Here is a 7,065-nt window from a genome sequence, read left to right as displayed (position 1 = left end):
TTTGTCCCAACTTTTTTGGAATCGGGATTGTAGAGCCCCCATCATTGTGCATTTTGTTGCAGACATATGAAAACTCTGCATTCACACACACACACACACACTGCAGACACAGGAAAGCTAAGATGACTTAAGATTACAGCGTGAGATAGAGATAAGGAGGAGACATATGTATAGTTTTGTACATATATAAATGTACATTTTCACACCACACACACACACACACACACAGTCTTTGTCTATCTCTCATCCGTCAAGCAGTCATGGCATTTGCAACATGCACATCACCTTTGAATATTTGATGAGTATATGACATGTGACTGTTTTGTTGGGTGGTGGAATGTCCTGGGTTGCGGAACCACACGTGCGAGGGCCCGTCAAGGCCGCTAGCGGCTTTAATATATCTATTTATTTTTACACTCTGTACAGCACTTTGGTCAGTGTAAACTGTGTTTAAATGTGCTTTAGAAATAAATTTTCCTTCCTTCCTTCCTTTCTGTGTGGAGTTTGCATGTTCTCGCCGTGTCTCTTTCCATGTTTCCTCCAGGTGTTCTGGTTTCCCCCCACAGTCCAAAGACATGCAGGTTAGGCTAGTTGGTGGCTCGAAATTGACCGTAGGTGTGAATGTAAGTGTGAATGGTTGTTTATCTCTATTACCCTGTCCACACTAGGGATTTTGTACCGATACGATACTACTTTCGTACCGCAACACCTGTCCACACTAGCAACTATACCGGTACTGTAGCGGTATAACTGTATCAGTACGAAACCCACAAATGTATGGGTTTCGTACCGGTACAGTATCGGTACTGTAGCGCTTCGCTGTAGTGTGGACAGATGAAGAGGTTCTGTTTCCAGATGTGTAAGCTGCCCATGCCACACGCACTAATATAACCCCATACCATCAGAGATGCAGGCTTCTGAACTGAGCGCTGATAACAACTTGGGTGGTCCTTCTCCTCTTTAGTCCGAATGACACGGCGTCCCTGATTTCCATAAAGAACTTCAAATTTTGATTCGTCTGACCACAGAACAGTTTTCCACTTTGCCACAGTCCATTTTAAATGAGCCTTGGCCCAGAGAAGACGTTTGCGCTTCTGGATCATGTTTAGATACAGCTTCTTCTTTGAACTGTAGAGTTTTAGCTGGCAACGGCGGATGACACGGTGAATTGTGTTCACAGATAATGTTCTCTGGAAATATTCCTGAGCCCATTTTGTGATTTCCAATACAGAAGCATGCCTGTATGTGATGCAGTGCCGTCTAAGGGCCCGAAGATCATGGGCACCCGGTATGGTTTTCCGGCCTTGACCCTTACGCACAGAGATTCTTCCAGATTCTCTGAATCTTTTGATGATCTTATGCACTTTAGATGATGATATGTTCAAACTCTTTGCAATTTTACACTGTCGAACTCCTTTCTGATATTGCTCCACTATTTGTCGGCGCAGAATTAGGGGGATTGGTGATCCTCTTCCCATCTTTACTTCTGAGAGCCGCTGCCACTCCAAGATGCTCTTTTTATACCCAGTCATGTTAATGACCTATTGCCAATTGACCTAATGAGTTGCAAATTGGTCCTCCAGCTGTTCCTTTTTTGTACCTTTAACTTTTCCAGCCTCTTATTGCCCCTGTCCCAACTTTTTTGAGATGTGTTGCTGTCATGAAATTTCATATGAGACAGTATTTGGCATGAAATTTCAAAATGTCTCACTTTCGATATTTGATATGTTGTCTATGTTCTATTGTGAATACAATATCAGTTTTTGAGATTTGTAAATTATTGCATTCCGTTTTTATTTACAATTTGTACTTTGTCCCAACTTTTTTGGAATCGGGGTTGTGTGTGTATGCATATGTGTGTTTATATTGTTTATTTCAGTTATTCTATTTTTATTTATTGCATTGCCTGTTTGCACTGCGGGTCAGAGCGGACTGAAATTTCATCTGTGCTGTATGTCGAGCATGTATAGCATATTTGACAATAAAGTTGACTTGACTTGACTCAAGAATCCTGAGGGATCCTGTACAGTCATTGTGGAAAGGAGACAAAGGGATATTTTCTCGCTTAGAGTAGGCTATAAATAGTATAATGCCGCGGATGGCAGGCTAATGTGGCCTACCGGTGCACTGTCCAGTAATTGTTACCTATATCCACTAGGGAGGGCGGTTTAATTATTCTTCAAAAGGGCTCTTATTTAGTATTACGACGAAAGTAAGAATTTATCATAATTACCAGGATAAATCATTTGGGAGCGAGTCTTGTTGAGGTCCGGGGTCACCACGATCAGAGTCGGCCGAGTCGCTGTCCGATTCCGAAGCCGCACAGTCAAACCAGTGAACCACGTTCACTGATTGCTTTGCAATGGCCATAGGTTCATACATATATGGTTTCACCTCTCGATATTTAATTTGGAGAATTCCTACTTCAAAATCGCTATCGCTTTCAGACATTTTACACAACCTCTCACGACCAAAGTCCGTACACGTGTGCTTGGTTCGCAGGTAAACACAGAACTGCTCCCGGTCTGTTTGGCTCAAATGACGTCACGACGATGGTTCACTGGCAGTGAAAGTGCGCATAAGTGAGATGTAAACAAACCTTTGGAAATTGGGCAAAACAGTATATTTTAGCTGTTTTATTCCATTTTAGGGTGCAAATTAGACACTAGGCAGATTGAATTCGCTTTTTGGGTTGTTCTAGACAATAAAGTTGATATTCCACGTTTCACCCCCGACCGTTGCCTATGACCTTTAAAACCGGTGACAGCTGTGATGTCACGCACTCAGGGCTGGCTCAGTGGGGGCAGCTCGATTGCCAACTTCGTGGTTGATTTTTAACTCTCAAAAGTATATTTTTATTCCCATTTTACAGCATGCAAGAGTAAAGGATGGAGATACTATCCACTCAGAAATTTATTTAAAAATAAAGGCTCTGCATATCTCCTTTCAGCACAAAGTGTCCTGTTTACTTTCATTTCCACATTACTCATGTCTGTGTGTATATCCACTCTCAACACATTCATTATTCCTGAATGCATTATATAAGTGTCTTGTATTAAGCCATCAGGGTACAATATGTGAGCATGTACAACTTGACAGACAGCTGTGTTTATTAGACGTCCATATTTCATAACCAGGTGTGTCTACCTGTTTATCTAGTTTTTTTTTTAACAGCTGTATTTGCTCCTACAAAATGAAAAAGGAAAAAGAGAAGAAACACATTTAGTTGCAGTTGTATCTAACGTGTTATTTAGTCTATGGCTATTGAGGTATTTCACCTGACGTCACAGGGTCACGTGACGCCCCGGTGTCCGCCATTTTGAAGGTCAAGCTAGCTAATGTCAACAACATAGTAGCTGGTATGTTACTGTAGCAATGTTTACGTTCAGTCATTTGGATGACCGTTAAAACCTTTCAGTCTCAAGTTTTTCCTTTACTGTATTTACTAGTTTACTGTAATTATGATCCGGCAGCTATTTACACTGGATCCAGTGTAAATAGCTGCCGGAGCGCGCTCCGGAACCTCGGCCGGAGTACTCCGGGAGCAAGCGGGAGCGTGCTACTTAATTTGAGGGGAAGCATGCCGGAACGCACTCCGGAACCTCGGCCGGAGCACTCCGGGAGCAAGCCGGAGCGCGCTGCTTAATTTGAGGGGGAGCAAGCCGGAGCGCGTTCCGGAACCTTGGCCGGAGCACTCCGGGAGCAAGCCGGAGCGCGCTGCTTAATTTGAGGGGGAGCAAGCCGGAGCGCGCTCCGGCAGCTATTTACACTGGATCCGGTGTAAATAGCTGCCGGATCATTATTACAGTAAACTAGTAAATACAGTAAAGGAAAAACTTGAGACTGAAAGGTTTTAACAGTCATCCAAATGACTGAACGTAAATATTGCTACAGTAACATACCAGCTATGATGTTGTTGACATTAGCTAGTGCTAACAGCTAGCTGCTAGTACACTGCTACAACACAGACACCGACCCTAATAATACAGTTCTTGGTCATTGCCTGGTAACAGCAAATTTATAACGGGCCATGTCTCAACAGACTAAGAAGTTATTTCAATGACATTTAATAACATTTTGTTTATCCTGAGGACCGAAAGTAAATGAAAACGTGAACAAACCTTAGCTGTAATAAGATGGCGACCACCGGCACCAGGGACGACCCGCTGATGTAGGCATGTTACCCAGCCTGACACAAAATATTTGTAGGCATCCAAACTCTTATACGCTTTCAGATCAATACCTGTGTATGGCGATGGGTTTTTAACGACATAGGTATACAGATCATGTGGGCCGAAGTCAGGTAAAGACGAGGGCTTTGTGTACTTCCGGACGTCAGTGAACAATCCTGGTGGAAGCAGGTAAACGTCGTTCTCTAAGCCTGCTAACCTCAATTTTTGCAAATACCTCTCCCTCTGCTCGCCCTGTAAATGCCCTACGTCGCTGGATAGTGAAGGTGTTTTCTGCATCTCGCTCCTTTTTCTTTTATGTTTTTCGTTTGTCGCCTTCCTCGCATTCAAACTGATTCGAGCCGTGACGTCCAAAATGGCAGCCTAACGATGCATCACATGACTTGGTCACGTGGGTGAAAAACCTCAATATTTGTTCTGCAGGAAAGAGATCAACACAGGTTATGATTTCTCACTTAAAAGTACTTTAATTTCCATAAGAAGAAAGTGATTTTTTCAAAACAAAGTGCAAGTCAAACTTTAATAATAGAACATTAATAGGGAGTAAAGCAGTCATCTTCTTCCATTACTACATTTAATATTAATAGCATATTGAACTAATTATCTATTCATTACAACAGTAATCTTAATATCTTATCGTGTGTGTGTGTGTATATATATATATATATATATATATATATATATATATATATATATATATATATATTATATTAGTGCTGTCAAAAATGTCGCGTTATTATCGCGTTAACTTGACTCAATTTTAACGGCGATAATTTTTTTATCGTGAGATTAACGCTCTGTGACATGATGTAGGTTTTACATAAGCTTTTGAAACTGCCAGGAACTTGGAACAGAGACTTTGCTTAGAAAAACGATAGCAGCTAGACTGTAATGCCATGCCCCGCACAGCCAGAGTCCTCTGCCCTCCCCCAAAGAACCAGTGCGGGCAGGGCGCGCTAGCCCCGCGCCTCAGGACGAAGAGCCACGGTGCTTGGCTTAGGTTTCGTTTTCCCATCGGCGGCTCCAGCCCGACTTTGCAGTGGCTGTGACAAGACGTGTTATGCTCTGCAATAATAAAAAAAATAAAAAAAAATTGGTACAAAGCAAGCCCATTCACTTTTTTATGCTGATAAGAGAATTACAATGGTTTTTCATGTGACAAAAATGTGCGATTAAATTGCGATTAATCGCGAGTTAACTATGACAGTCACGACATTAATCGCGATTAAATATTTTAATTGCTTGACAGCACAAATAAATAAATAAATATACACACACACACACACGTGTGTGTGTGTGTATATATGTATGTGTGTGTGTGTGTGTGTATATATATATATATGTATATATATATATATATATATATATATATATATATATATATATACACACACAGTGGGGCAAAAAAGTATTTAGTCAGTCACCAATTGTGCAAGTTCTCCCACTTAAAAAGATGAGAGAGGCCTGTAATTTTCATCATAGGTACACCTCAACTATGAGAGACAGAATGGGGGATAGAATCCAGGAAATCACATTGTAGGATTTTTAATGAATTAATTGGTAAATTCCTCGGTAAAATAAGTATTTGGTCACTTACAAACAAGCAAGATTTCTGGCTCTCACAGACCTGTAACTTCTTCTTTAAGAGGCTCCTCTGTCCTCCACTCGTTACCTGTATTAATGGCACCTGTTTGAACTCGTTATCAGTATAAAAGACACCTGTCCACAACCTCAAACAGTCACAGTCCAAACTCCACTATGGCCAAGACCAAAGAGCTGTCAAAGGACACCAGAAACAAAATTGTAGACCTGCACCAGGCTGGGAAGACTGAATCTGCAATAGGTAAGCAGCTTGGTGTGAAGAAATCAACTGTGGGAGCAATTATTAGAAAATGGACGACATACAAGACCACTGATAATCTCCCTCGATCTGGGGCTCCATGCAAGATCTCACCCCGTGGGGTCAAAATGATCACAAGAACGGTGAGCAAAAATCCCAGAACCACACGGGGGGACCTAGTGAATGACCTGCAGAGAGCTGGGACCAAAGTAACAAAGGCTACCATCAGTACCACACTACGCCGCCAGGGACTCAAATCCTGCAGTGCCAGACGTGTCCCCCTGCTTAAGCCAGTACATGTCCAGGCCCGTCTGAAGTTTGCTAGAGAGCATTTGGATGATCCAGAAGAGGATTGGGAGAATGTCATATGGTCAGATGAAACCAAAATAGAAGTTTTTGGTAAAAACTCAACTTGTTGTGTTGGGAGGAGAAAGAATGCTAAGTTGCATCCAAAGAACTCCATACCTACTGTGAAGCATGGGGGTGGAAACATCATGCTTTGGGGCTGTTTTTCTGCAAAGGGACCAGGACGACTGATCCGTGTAAAGGAAAAAATGAATGGGGCCATGTATCGTGAGATTTTGAGTGAAAACCTCCTTCCATCAGCAAGGGCATTGAAGATGAACCGTGGCTGGGTCTTTCAGCATGACAATGATCCCAAACACACCGCCCAGGCAACGAAGGAGTGGCTTCGTAAGAAGCATTTCAAGGTCCTGGAGTGGCCTAGCCAGTCTCCAGATCTCAACCCCATAGAAAATCTTTGGAGGGAGTTGAAAGTCCGTGTTGCCCAGCGACAGCCCCAAAACATCACTGCTCTAGAGGAGATCTGGATGGAGGAATGGGCCAAAATACCAGCAACAGTGTGTGAAAACCTTGTGAAGACTTACAGAAAACATTTGACCTCTGTCATTGCCAACAAAGGGTATATAACAAAGAATTGAGATGAACTTTTGTTATTGACCAAATACTTATTTTCCACCATAATTTGCAAATAAATTCTTTAAAAATCAGACAATGTGATTTCCTGGATTCTTT

Source organism: Neoarius graeffei, chromosome 14 (genome assembly GCF_027579695.1).
Source record: "Neoarius graeffei isolate fNeoGra1 chromosome 14, fNeoGra1.pri, whole genome shotgun sequence".
NCBI classification, from domain to species: domain Eukaryota; kingdom Metazoa; phylum Chordata; class Actinopteri; order Siluriformes; family Ariidae; genus Neoarius; species Neoarius graeffei.
The sequence above is the reverse complement of the archived record's forward strand: the minus strand, read 5'-3'. Positions refer to the sequence as shown.